The following is a 13,556-nucleotide window of genomic DNA, read 5'->3' on the forward strand; positions in this document are numbered from 1 at the left end:
TTCAAAAGTCAATCACTGCACATTCAACACAATGTAAGTTCTGATAACTACTCCTGCAAGTGATGAAATGTTGCCAACATCTTACATAACACATAATGTTTTGGTTGTTTGTAATTATCTATGAACACTGCCAAAAGATCTCCTTAAAAGCCACTTAAAAATGTAAACACCTATTCTGAATACAAATCTCATTTACAAGGGGAAAACAGACAAAGTACATTCATAATACAATGATCATATAGGGCTCAAGGGTATTTATAGTGGAACTATGTTTGGTCCTTATACGTAAAATATCTTCCTTGTGCATGTGAGGCTCATTAGCAGCTGCCCAGTTTGCTCTACCACAGATCTGAAATTGATTAAATATATGATTTTCCCTAGGTTTAACTTATTCAAATTTAATTTTGGTTTAAGTGAATTTTGTGATACTTTATATTGGTGCTTAAACTTTCCTTGTTCAGTTTCCTAATAAAGAAATAATGATCATTTGTTTTACTAACTGCTAGGAAATGATAATTGATTGCTTACTGTGAGTCAGGTACTATTATAAGTGCTCTTGTCCATATTATATAATTTAATCTTCACAACTTTATCAGGTGGGTAATATTACCATCACCATTTTACAGACAGAAAAACTGAGGTACAGAAAAAGTTAAGTCACTTTCCCAATGTCACACAAGTAAATAGAGAAGCTTAAGGGTTCATACCCAGGAATCTGTCTCCAGAGCCCAGACCCTTAATCACTACGTTACACTTCTTTTCACAATATTTAAAAGATACATAAAATAACCATGGACAAAAAAACTCACCATTAAAAAAATTATTAGTAACAGTTAAACAACTTATTAAGCAACATTAATAGCAATACAACTAATTATAGGTTGATACTTAACAGCTATTTCAAAGTTTCATGGCTATAATTAAGAGTTTTGAAGTTGGACAGACCTGGCTCTGAATCTTGGCTGTGCCCTTTACAGTAAGCTGTGTGACTTTGGACAAGTTTCGTAACTTCACCAAGCCTCAGTTTCCTCATCTGTAAAATGAGAATAATAAACATCTCACAAAATTGTTGTTAGTAACATAACTACTGCTACATTCCACTGATAGGGTAACTCCAAACAAAATACAGGTACACAGAAAACAAAGGGGAGGTTCTCAATTTACTCCAGAGAACAGGACTTTATTCTAATGATATAAGGTGACCACTTCAAGTTACCACAGAAACTATAAAATCCACACACTAATGTAGAAGCATAATCTCCTCTAATTCATAACAAATAATTCCCCTAATTACAAGTCAAATGCTTTAGAGTTAAACAAATGAATTTGTGAAATATAAAATACTATATACACACAAAGAAAGAGAGAAACAGAACAGACACTGTTGTTTACTGACAACTCCCACAAATTCCATTCCACATATATCCTTTCTAAGACTGATAGTATTCAGGGGCACCTGAGTGGCTCAGTCGGTTGGGCATCTGACTTCAGCTCAGGTCATGATCTCACAGCTTGTGAGTTCAAGCCCTGCATCGGGCTCTGTGCAGACAGCTCAGAGCCTGAGCCTGCTTCAGATTCTGTCTCCATTAGTCTCTGTCCCTCTCCTGCTCATGCTCTCTCTCAAATATAAATAAACATAATAAAAAATAAAAGACTGGTAGTATTCAAGGAGCCCAAAATATGAACAGCTGTGTCAACAAGGAGTGATTCCTAGCAATGGTAGGAATAAATTTTTATAAGAAAAAGACAAAGAAAAAGACATGTCATCAAAGCAGGGTAGAAGTATCATTACTACCAAGGAATGATTATTTCATTTATAACTAGCATTTTACTGGTCAAACGAGTTTAACTGTCACTAATGTTGCCTTTACAATCTCAATCAAATTGTTTTACAGTAAACAAACACATTGCTATTAATATCTGTATTTACTAATAAATTATAACATTATCTATTTGTGATAAGGTTAGTTGTTTATTTGAAGGGGGAAGTTTTAGAAGTACAATATAAAAACCTGTTTTTAAAGGAATGATAGGAATAATATTTTACAAAAGCCCTATAGGATAATTTTGCAAAAAAGCTCATCAATAATATTATCAAGGTGAGTTTTTATGAATGTCACCAATCTAATAGCAAGAATTATACTAAGTATTAAAATAACTTATTGCATAAAAATAATTTTTAAAATGATTGTTCACTGTAGCTCAAAGATTTATTTTCTTAAATGTTTATGTCTTTGAGAGAGAATGAGAGAATGAGAGAACGAGTGGAGGAGAGGCAGAAAGAGACCAGGACAGAGGATCTGAAGCAAGCTCTGTGTTGACAGCAGAGAGCCTGATGTGGATGGGGCTCAAACTCACAAACTGTGAGGAATGACCTGAGCTGAACTTGGACACTTAAATGACTGAGCCACCCAGGCACCCCTAGCTCAAAGATTTAATAAAAAGTGTCTACTCCTTAATACAGACCCTTTTACCAAGTAGTTGCAAAAACATCAACAGAACAAGCTCATCATCAATAATCATCAGAGAAATGCAAGTCAAAACTACGATGAGAAATCACCTCATCTCTGTCAATGACTGAAAACAACACAAGAACAGGTGTTGGCAAGGATATAAAAAAGAAAGGAACACTCATGTACTGCTGGTGGCAATGCAAACTGCTGCAGCCACTGTGGAAAACAGTAGGCAGGTTCCTCAAAATTTTTAAAGTATAAGAACTCTATGATCCAGCAATTACAGTACTGGGTACTTACCCAAAGAATACAAGAACACTAATTTAAAGGGATACATATGCCCCCAAGTTTATAGCAGCATTATTTATAATAGTCAAGATATGGAAGCAGCCCAAGTGTTCATCAACTGATGAACAAAGAAGGTGTGGTAAATATATACAGTGGAACATTAGCCATAAAAAATAAAATCTTGCCATTTGCAACAACACGGATGGAGTTAGAGAGTATTATGCTAAGTGAAATCAGTTAGACAAAGATAATCACCACATGATTTCACTCATGTGTGGAATTTAAGAATCAAAACAAATCAGCAAAGGGGAAGAGAGACAGAGAAAGATAAACCAAGAAACAGACTTTTTTTTTTTTTTTTTTTTTACAAATAGTTTATTGTCAAATTAGTTTCCACATAACACTCAGTGCTCATCCCCACAAGTGCCCTCCTCCATGCCCATCCCTCCTCCCCCCCACATCCATCAGTCCTCAGTTTTTGTCAGCATTCAAGTGTCTCTCATGGTTTGCCTCTCTCCCTTTCCCCCACCATTTCCCCCCTTCTTCTCCCCCTTGTTCCTCCATCAAGTTCCTCCTAATCCTCCTATACGTGCAAACATATGATATTTGTCCTTCTCTGCCTGACTTATTTCGCTCAGCATAACACCCTCAAGGTCCATCCATGTGGCTACACGTGGCCAGATTTCATTGTTTCTCCTTGCCATGGAGTATTCCATGGTATAGATAAACCACATCTTCTTGATCCATTCGTCCATTGATGGACACTTAGGCTCTTTCCATGTTTTAGCTATTGTGGAGAGTGCTGCTATGAACATTGGGGTAGCTGTGCCCCTATGCATCAGCATTTCTGTATCCCTTGGGTAAATTCCTAGCAGTGCTATTGCTGGGTCATAGGGGAGTTCTATGGTTAGTTTCCTGAGGAACCTCCACACTGTTTTCCAGAGGGGCTGTACCAGTTTACATTCCCACCAACAGTGTAGGAGGGTGCCCGTTTCTCCACATCCTCGCCAGCATCCAAGAAACAGACTCTTAACTACAGAGAACAAACTGATGGTTAACAGAAGGGAGGTGGGGGCATGGGGAGGATAGGTGAAATAGGTAATGGGAATTGAGGAGGAGTCCACTTGTGATGAACAGTGCGTTTTGTATGGAATTGTATCACTAAATTGTACGTCTGAAAGTAATATTAAACTGTATGTTAGCCAATTGGAATTCAAATTAAAACTTTAAAAAACTAAAAAATAATTGCAAAAACAGCCTTCACATTTTCTTAATAAATTTATAAAAGTTTTTGTCTGGAATATGGCAATCTGTTTTCACAAAGCACCCTTTTTAAAGAAACGTATTAGTTAAATAGGAAATGCTCGGGAAATCCTTTAAAAACCTATTGTAAACATGTCACAGGAAATGAGTATAGGAAAATGTGGTGTTTGAGGTAACTTGGTCATGACAGAACTCCAAACAAAAATTCAGGCCCTTCTGCTCTGTATCTTAACAATTTGGAATATTTCAACTTCATTAGCATCTCCTTAACTACTTTACTTTCTCTAAGAGATGAGAATAATTTTTGTCCTCTTTTATGATTCTATTAATAACTAGTAATTCAAGTTGTTCAATCACAACTCACAAATATGAAAAAATGACTGTGACCTAGGAATTTTTAGGTAGCTTTTTATCTTTATAGTTTGCAAATACCACTGATAATTTACATTTACCTCATTTGCTTTGTCATTCTTTCACACTTTTTCCCCCCTGAACCATGTGAGTGAGTCGCATTGTACCATTTTAGCACTCAATGTTTCCATGTATTTTCCTACAAAGACAGATATATACTTACATAACCAGAGTATATATAGCAAATCAAAGCAGTATTGTATCAATGTTAAAATTTCTGTTTAATTACAGTCCAAATTCAAATGTTTCTAAATGCCTTAAAAATATCCTTTAAAGTTACTGATTTTCCCAATCCAGAATCCAATTCAGGATCTTGCACTGCATTTTATGGTAATGTCTCTATAGAAATTTACCATCTGGAACAGTTCCTTAGTCTGTGTCTTTTAAGACTAATATTTTAAAAGAATATAGACCAGTTATTTTGCAGAATGTCTCTCAATTATGTTTACCTGACGGTCTCTCGTGTTTAAATTCAGGCTATGCATTTTTTGCAGGAATGTCACAAAGTAATATTGGGTCCTTCACACACATATCAAAAGCTGCAAGAGGCTAGTGGGTTCTATTATCAGTCATGTTAACTTTGATCATTTGGTTAAGGAATATCCTGCCAAATTTCTCTACTGTAAAGTTACTATTTTTCTCTTTGTAATAAGTTAATATTTTGTAAGGAAATATCTTGAGGCTATGTAAATATCCCATTTCTCATCAAAATTTCACTCAATAGTTTTAGTACCTGCAAATTATTCATGTGAAAGTACTATTTAAGTTGTTCTGAAATAGTCACTTCCTTTTATTAAAAATTTTTAAATGTTTATTTTTGAGAGAGAGAGAAAGAAACACAGCACGAGCAGGGGAAAGGTAGAGACAGACAGACACAGAATCCTAAGCAGGCTCCATCCAGGCTCTGAGATGTAAGCACAGAGTCTGACACGGGGCTTGAACACAAACCATGAGATCATGACCTGAGCCAAAGTTGGACACTTAATTGACTGAGCCACCCAGGAGCCCCTGAAATGGTCATTTTCTAATTCCAACAGTTCTACATTTACTGTAATTTTAAGGAAGAATTTTCCCTTCTCCCCACCACCCCCCACAAATTTATTTATTTAATTCTAGAATAGATAGAAAATAGCTTTACAATTGCCAACTCATACCATCAAAAAAAACCCAGCCTACAAACTAGGGTTCATTATTTGTTTATAGTTCTTTTATTGTTATTTATTTTTTTTAATGTTTTTTATTTTTGAGGAGGGGGCAGAGAGAAGGAGACAGAGTGTCTCAAGTAGGCTCCACACTATCAGAGCAGACCCCAATGTGGAGCTCAAACTCACTAACTGGGAGATCGTGACCCCAGCTGAAATTAGAGGTCAAGGCTCAACTAACTAAGCCACCCAGGCACCCCTATTTATTTTTGAAAGAGAGAGAGATAGAAAGAGAGAGAACACACAACCAAGAGCACAGGAGAGAGAGAGAGAGAGAGAATCCCAAGAGAGAGAGAGGGAGAGAGAGAGAGAGAGAGAGAGAGAGAGAATCCCAAGCAGGATATGCTCAGGTTGGAGCCCAACACCAGGCTGATCATGACCTGAGCTGGAATCAAGAGTCAGATGCTTGACCAACTGAGCCACCCAGATGCCCCACAGTACTTTTTTTGATCTTAAATTTGAAAATATACTGCGCCCAAAAGTTACTTGGGTTATCTTCAATATGGTTATTTTACTCATTTGAAACACAGATTCATTTGTTTTCTGTTTATATTTTAGGTCTTACTGTCATCTTTATTTCATTTTCTGATTTTTTTAAATATCTAAAAGATTAACATGATAATGTCCTCTGATATTCTGAATTGATGGCATATGCACTGCTACCAGCCATTCTTTGTCAACCAGAGCTTCTAATAGAGCTTGACATTTTAGGAAGTGTATTTCCATTAGAGTGAGCCTTTCTGTAGCTAACTACATGTATCCATCATTACCTTCAGTCAGGGCCAGCTGTTTTCTGGGAATTATTGTTTCTAGATATAGAAAGAAGGATAAAATAAAATGGGTGAACCCTACTCCAGCAACCTCACATAGATCATTACCTGTAAAACAGTTTTCAAATTGTGCTACTTACAGAGATTCCACAGGGTAGAAGAGGATAGGAACCAGTAGATACAACTCCAATTCCCTGCCCTGGCTTCAGTTAAAGCTACTATGAGCTAATACTGATATAATATACTGGGCTTCAACCTGAGATTTTGTTCACTCAGCTTACTCAGCAAATATCTACTGAGTATCTATGCTGCTCCAGGCAATGTTCTAGATGCTTCAGTGAAAAAAAAGTTTTTGTGAGACTTTAATTCTAGTTGTGGGAAAGACAAACTATAAACATAAATAAATTATATTATTAGTTAAAAGGTAAAAGTTATAGAAAAGTTTTCAATAAAATAAAGGGGTTTAGAAATAGCAGGGTAGGAGAGAAGGAACATAGTTTGAACCATTAGGTTATTTGGATTAGGTCTGAAAAAAGAAGGATAATGTTAAGCCAGATTCCCTATCGCCCCTAGCAAAGTGTCATCATCAAGACAGCTGAACTTCTAGAGGAAGGTCACTGCCTATTTCAAGGAATTGTCAATGGGCTGTAGGCAGTAAGGGAATTTAATTTTTCATTTGCCTTGGTTTCCCACATCACCATGCCAAGCACTTAAACCCCCTTACATCGTTTTTTTTTCTTTTATTTTTTTTCTATTAAATGCTTTATTTTTTTTTACAAATAGTTTATTGTCAAATTAGTTTCCACATAACACTCAGTGCTCATCCCCACAAGTGCCCTCCTCCATGCCCATCCCTCCTCCCCCCCACATCCATCAGTCCTCAGTTTTGGTCAGCATTCAAGAGTCTCTCATGGTTTGCCTCTCTCCCTTTCCCCCACCATTTCCCCCCTTCTTCTCCCCCTTGTTCCTCCGTCAAGTTCCTCCTAATCCTCCTATACGTGCAAACATATGATATATGTCCTTCTCTGCCTGACCTATTTCGCTCAGCGTAACACCCTCAAGGTCCATCCATGTGGCTACACGTGGCCAGCTTTCATTCTTTCTCATTGGCATGTAGTATTCCATCATATAGATAAACCACATCTTCTTGATCCATTCGTCCATTGATGGACACTTAGGCTCTTTCCATGTTTTGGCTACTGTTAAGAGGGCTGCTATGAACATTGGGGGACATGTGCGCCAATGCATCAGCACTCCTGTATCCCTTGGGTAAATTCCTAGCAGTGCTATTGCTGGGTCATAGGGGAGTTCTATGGTTAGTTTCCTGAGGAACCTCCACACTGTTTTCCAGAGGGGCTGTACCAGTTTACATTCCCACCAACAGTGTAGGAGGGTGCCCGTTTCCCCACATCCTTGCCAGCATCTAGAGTTCTCTGATTTGCTCATTTTAGCCACTCTGACTGGTGTGAGGTGGTATCTCAGTGTGGTTTGGATTTGTATTTCCTTGATGAGGAGGGATGCTGAGCATCGTTTCATGTGTCTGTTGGCCATCTGGATGTCCTCTTTGGAGAAGTGTCTGTTCATATCTTCTGTCCATTTCTTCACTGGGTTGTTTGTTTTTCGGGTGTGAAGTTTGGTGAGTTCCTTATAGATTCTGGATATTAACCCTTTATCTGATATGTCATTTGCAACTATCTTTTCCCATTCCGTTGGTTGCCTATTAGTTTTCTGGGTTGTTTCCTTGGCTGTGCAGAAGCTTTTAATCTTGATGAGGTCCCAATCGTTTATTTTTGCTCTTGATTCCCTTGCTTTTGGGGATGTGTCAAGTAAGAAGTTGCTGCGGTGGAGGTCAAGGAGGTTGTTTCCTGCTTTCTCCTCTAGGGTGTTGATAGTTTCCTGTCTCACGTTCAGGTCCTTTATCCATTTTGAGTTTATTTTTGTGCATGGTGTGAGAAAATGATCTAGTTTCATTCTTCTGCATGTTGCTGTCCAGTTCTCCCAACACCATCTGTTAAAAAGGCTGTCTTTTTTCCATTGGATATTCTTTCCTGCTTTGTCAAAGATCAGTTGGCTGTATACTTTTGGGTCCACTTCTGAGTTCTCAATTCTGTTCCATTGGTCTATGTGTCTGTTTTTGTGCCAATACCATACTGTCTTGATGATGACAGCTTTGTAGTAGAGGCTAAAGTCTGGGATGGTGATACCTCCCGTTTTGGTTTTATTTTTCAGTATTACTTTGGCTATTCGGGGTCTTTTGTGGTTCCATACAAATTTTTGGATAGTTTGTTCTAGTTTTGAGAAGTATGCTGGTGCAATTTTGATTGGAATTGCATTAAATGTGTAGAGTGCTTTAGGTAGTAATGACATCTTAACTATATTTATTCTTCCTATCCATGAGCATGGAATGTTTTTCCATTTCTTTGTGTCTTCTTCAGTTTCCTTCATAAGTTTTCTATAGTTTTCATATATAATTTTTTAAAAAATCTTTTTAATGTTTTTATTTCTGAGTGTGAGGGAGGGGGGAGAGAGAGAGAGAGAGAGAGAGAGAGAGAGAGACAGCGCGAGCAGAGGAGGGTCAGAGAGAGAGGGAGACACAGAATCTGAAACAGCCTCCAGGCTCTGAGCTGTCAGCACAGAGCTCGACACAGGGCTCGAACCCACCAACCGTGAGATCATGACCTGAGTTGAAGTCGGACGCTTAACCGACTAGGCCACCCAGGCGCCCCCTATCACTCACATCTTAAACTCAGTCTCAATCTAAGTGCAAAACTGCATAATAATCACAGGTATCATTTAATCAGGTCTTACTATGTGCCAGCTATTGTTTTATAAGACTTAACATATATCACTTCTTTTATACTTCATAACAACTCTATGTGAAAAGTATGAGGCATGGAGAGGTTAAATCACTTGCTCAAGGTTTCACATTGTATATACATGGGAAAGCTTAGATTATAACTCAGATAGTTTTGCCATTAACTGTGCATATTAAATTCTCAAAAAATCTTGATAATGTGCTTTAAATTCTATCTTCTTTGATTTAGACAATTCAGCCTATAAAGGGAAAAAATGGTCTTCAATTCTGTCATCCAACATATACACTATTCTTCAAAGCTTTAACTGAATATTTGATCAGCATGCCACAAAGAAGTCAAACATTAATAGAAATGTGATGAAGAATATTAGCAAATTAAACCCAACAATATATTTTTAAAAATTGCACACCACAACCAAGTAGGATTTATCTCAGGTATGCAAGGCCGATTCAACACTCAAAAATCATTTAATGTTAATTCATCACATTAACAAGTTAAAAAAGAAAAATCGCAGGATCATATCAATAGATAGAGAAAAAGGATTTGAGAAAATCCAACACTCACTCATGATAAAAACTCTTCAGTGAACTAGGAATAGAGGGCAATTTCCTCAATCTACAAAAACCTACAGCAACATCACACTTAATGATGAGAACCTAGGAGACTTCCTGATAAGATCAAGAATATGGCAAAGATGTCTCCTCTCACCACTCCTTTTCAACATAATATTAGAAGTCCAGGCTTATGAAATAAGATAATAAAAGGAAATAAAAGGTATACATACTGGGAAGGAAGAAATGAAATTATCTTTGCTCACGGATGTTATGATTACATAAGCAGAAAATCAAGAAGGAGGAGGAGGAAGAGGAGGATGAGAAGAAGAAAAAGAAGAATAAAGAACCAATGGAACTAATAAGTAATTACATACAGCAAGGTTGCAGGACACAAGGTTAATATACAAAAGTCAATCAATTTCCTATATACCAGCAATGAACAAGTGTAATTTGAAATTTAAAATAATACATTTATATGAACACCTTAAAAAATTAGACACTTGGGGTCACTTGGGTAGTTCGGTTGGTTAAGAGACCAACTATGGCTCAGATCATGATCTTGTGGTTTGTGGGTTCAAGCCCCTTGTCAGGCTCTGTGCTGACAGCTCAGAGCCTGAAGCCTGCTTCAGATTCTGTGTCTCCCTCTCTCTCTTCCCCTCCCCTGCTCTCTCTCTCAAAAATAAACACTTTAAAAAAATCAGACACTTAGGTATAATTTAAGGCAATTTAATAAAATATGTGTAAGATCTCTGTAAGAAAATTACAAAACTCTGATGAACAAAATTATACATAAACTAAATTAATGTAGGGGCACCCGGGTGGCTCAGTCAGTTAAGTGTCTGAGTCTTGATCTTGGCTCAGGTCTTGATCTAATAGATGTGAGATTTAGCCCCACATCAGGGTCTGTGCTGACAGTGTGGAGCCTGCTTGGTATTCATTCATTCTCATTCTCTCTCTCTTTCTCTCTCTCTCTCGGTCTTTCCCCCACTCATTCTCTCTGTCTGTGTGTGTGTGTGTCTCTCTCTCTCAAAATAAATAAACTTTAAAAAAAAAACCAAATTAATATAGAAATATTCCATATTCATGGTCAAAAGACTACCAAGATGTCAATTCCTCCTTACTTGAGCTGTAGATTCAATACAATTCCAGTCAAAACCTCAGCAAATTATTTTGTAAACATGACAAACTCATTCTAAAATTTAAAGCCCATGTCAACTATATTCAAATAAAATACTTAAAAACAATAAAAATAAAGTTTAAAGACCAGAAATAGACCCACATAAATACAATTACCAGTCTTTCAGCAAAGGCAATACAATGGAGAAAACAGGTTTTTTTAACAAAAGGCATTAGAACTAGTAAAAAGGAGAAAAAAGAATTTAGGCATAAACTTTACATCATTCACAAAAATTAACTAAAAATGAATCATAGACCTAAATGTAAAATGTAAAACTATGAAACTACTAGAAGATAACATAGGAAAAAAAATCTAGATCTTGGGTATAATAATGACTTTTTAAATACAAGACCAAAGGCATGAGCTGTGAAAAAAATAATTGAGGAGCTGGACTTCCTTAAAATTAAGAACTTCTGCTCACCATAAGATATTATCCTAAATACATAAAGAAATTTCAGACCTTAACAGTAAGAAAACAACTCAATTTAAAAATAGGCAAAAGACTTGACAGATTATCTCAACAAAGATATACAGGTGGCAAATAAACCTGTAAAAAGATGTTCAACATGATATGTCATTAGGGAAGTACAAATTATAACGAGATACCACTACACACCTATCATTAGAATGCCCCAAATCCAGAACACTGACACCACCAAATTCTGACAAGGACATGGAGCAACAGTAGCTTTCATTCATTGTTAGTGAGAATGCAATATGGTACCGCCACTTTGGAAGACAGTATAGTAGTTTCTTAAAAACTAAACATACTCTTACCATATAATCTAGCAATCCTCTTCCTTGGTATTTGTCCAAAGTAGCTGAATATTTACAACTACACAAAACATGCAAATAGTTGTTATAACAGTTTAATTCATAATTGCCAAAACTTAGAAGCAAACAAGATGTCCTTCGGTAGGTAAGTGAATAAACTGTGATACATCCAGAGAATAGAGTAATACTCAGCACTGAAAAGCAATGAGCTACCAAACGAAGAAAAGACATGGGGAAAACTTAAATGAATATTACTAAGTGAAAAGGCTGCATATTATATGATTCCCACTCTGTGGCATTCTGAAAAAGGCACAACTTTGGAGGCAGTAAAAAGATTGCTAGTGGTTACCAAGAGCTAGCAGGGTTTGAGAGATAAATAAGCAGAACTGTGTCTCCCTTTCTCTCTGACCCTCCCCTGTTCATGCTGTCTCTCTCTCTCTCAGAAATAAATAAAACATTAAAAAACAGTTTAAAAAAAGATTTTACGATGTTGAAACTATTCTTATACTACTGCAATGTTAACTACATGTCATGATGTATTTGTCAAAAACTCATATGATATGTAACACAAAGAGTAAACCCTAATGAAACTATGGAGTTTGGGTGATAATGGTATGTCACCATATGTACCACTCCAGTGCCCAATGTAAACAGGGAAGTTGTACACATGTGGAGGTAAAAGGCTTATGTGAACTCTGTGCTTTCTGCTCAATTTTGCTGTGAACACAGAAATGCTCTTAAAAGTAAAGTCTGTTTTTATGGGGCTCCTGGTTGGCTCAGTTGGTTAAGTGTCCGATTCTTGATTTCAGCTCAGGCCAAGATCTCATGGTTCATGAGTTTGAGCACCATGTTGGGATCTTTGCTGACAGCTCAGAGCCTGCTTGGGATTCTCTCTCTCATCCCCTATCTGCCCCTCTCCTATGTGTGCTCTCTCTCCCTTTCAAAATAAATAAATAAAACTTAAAAACAACAACAACAAAGGACTTCATTCCAAGATCAAGCAGGCAGTGAAATCATATATGTTTCTTCTTTGTATACAGCATATTACCCAGTTATTAACTCACCTATCTGAACTATCAAGCAACTCACATTTCTAAATCTTCAACAAAAATAGGTCTCAAAATCCTACTTCCTCTTCCTATATCAGACAGAAACATTTAAGTGCTGCTTCTTTATTTAGTTATAGAATGATATTTTGAATGTAGTTTGTAAAAAAAAAAAAAAAAAAAAAAGAATTCTGATTTGAACCAGAAAACATACATTCATTCATTCAACAAGTTACATATTGGGAAGCACTTAGAGGCCAGGTACTTTCCTAGACTATGGAGATAACATACAGAATGAATCAAAATCTCTACCCTTCTGATGGTATATTGTACTTGGGGAGGCTGTAAAGATAATAAAGAAATAAATACATAATATGTTGTTTATGAAGAAAAATCAAGCAGAGTGAGAGAAAAGAAATTGCTCAGGTTAGAAGGTAGATGTAAAAGAGGATATTCTTTTAAATAAAGAGGTAATTTCCTCTTTGCTCATTAGGGTATTTTTTTTTTAGATTAAATTTTATTTATTTAATTTATCTTCATGTTAGTTAACATACAGTGTAGTCGGCTTCAGACGTGATGGAATCCAGTGATTCATCACTTACATATAACATCGAATGCTCATCCCAAAAGGTGCCCTCCTTTATGCCCATCACTCATTTTCCACACCCCCATCAACTCTCAGTTTGTTCTCTGTATTTAAGAGTCTCTTATGGTTTGTCTCCCTCTCTGCTTTTATCTTATTTTTTCTATCCTTCCCCTATGATCATCTGTTAAATTTCTCAAATTCCACCATGTGAGTTGA

The 13,556-nt window shown here is 36.6% G+C and overlaps 1 long non-coding RNA gene across 1 annotated transcript in view; it reads right to left on the bottom strand.

The window, feature by feature from the left end:
• Positions 1 to 945: 945 nt before the first annotated feature.
• The window catches only part of LOC120231990, an 89,593-nt gene continuing 76,982 nt past the window's right edge, over positions 946 to 13,556 (bottom strand). Inside the window, exon 3 of the long non-coding RNA XR_005528471.1 lies at positions 946 to 1,033. This is a non-coding gene — a long non-coding RNA (uncharacterized LOC120231990). The remainder of the gene's footprint in view (positions 1,034 to 13,556) is intronic.

The sequence above is a fragment of the Hyaena hyaena genome, unplaced genomic scaffold (assembly GCF_003009895.1).
Source record: "Hyaena hyaena isolate Hyena2069 unplaced genomic scaffold, ASM300989v1 scaffold_65, whole genome shotgun sequence".
Lineage (NCBI taxonomy): Eukaryota > Metazoa > Chordata > Mammalia > Carnivora > Hyaenidae > Hyaena > Hyaena hyaena.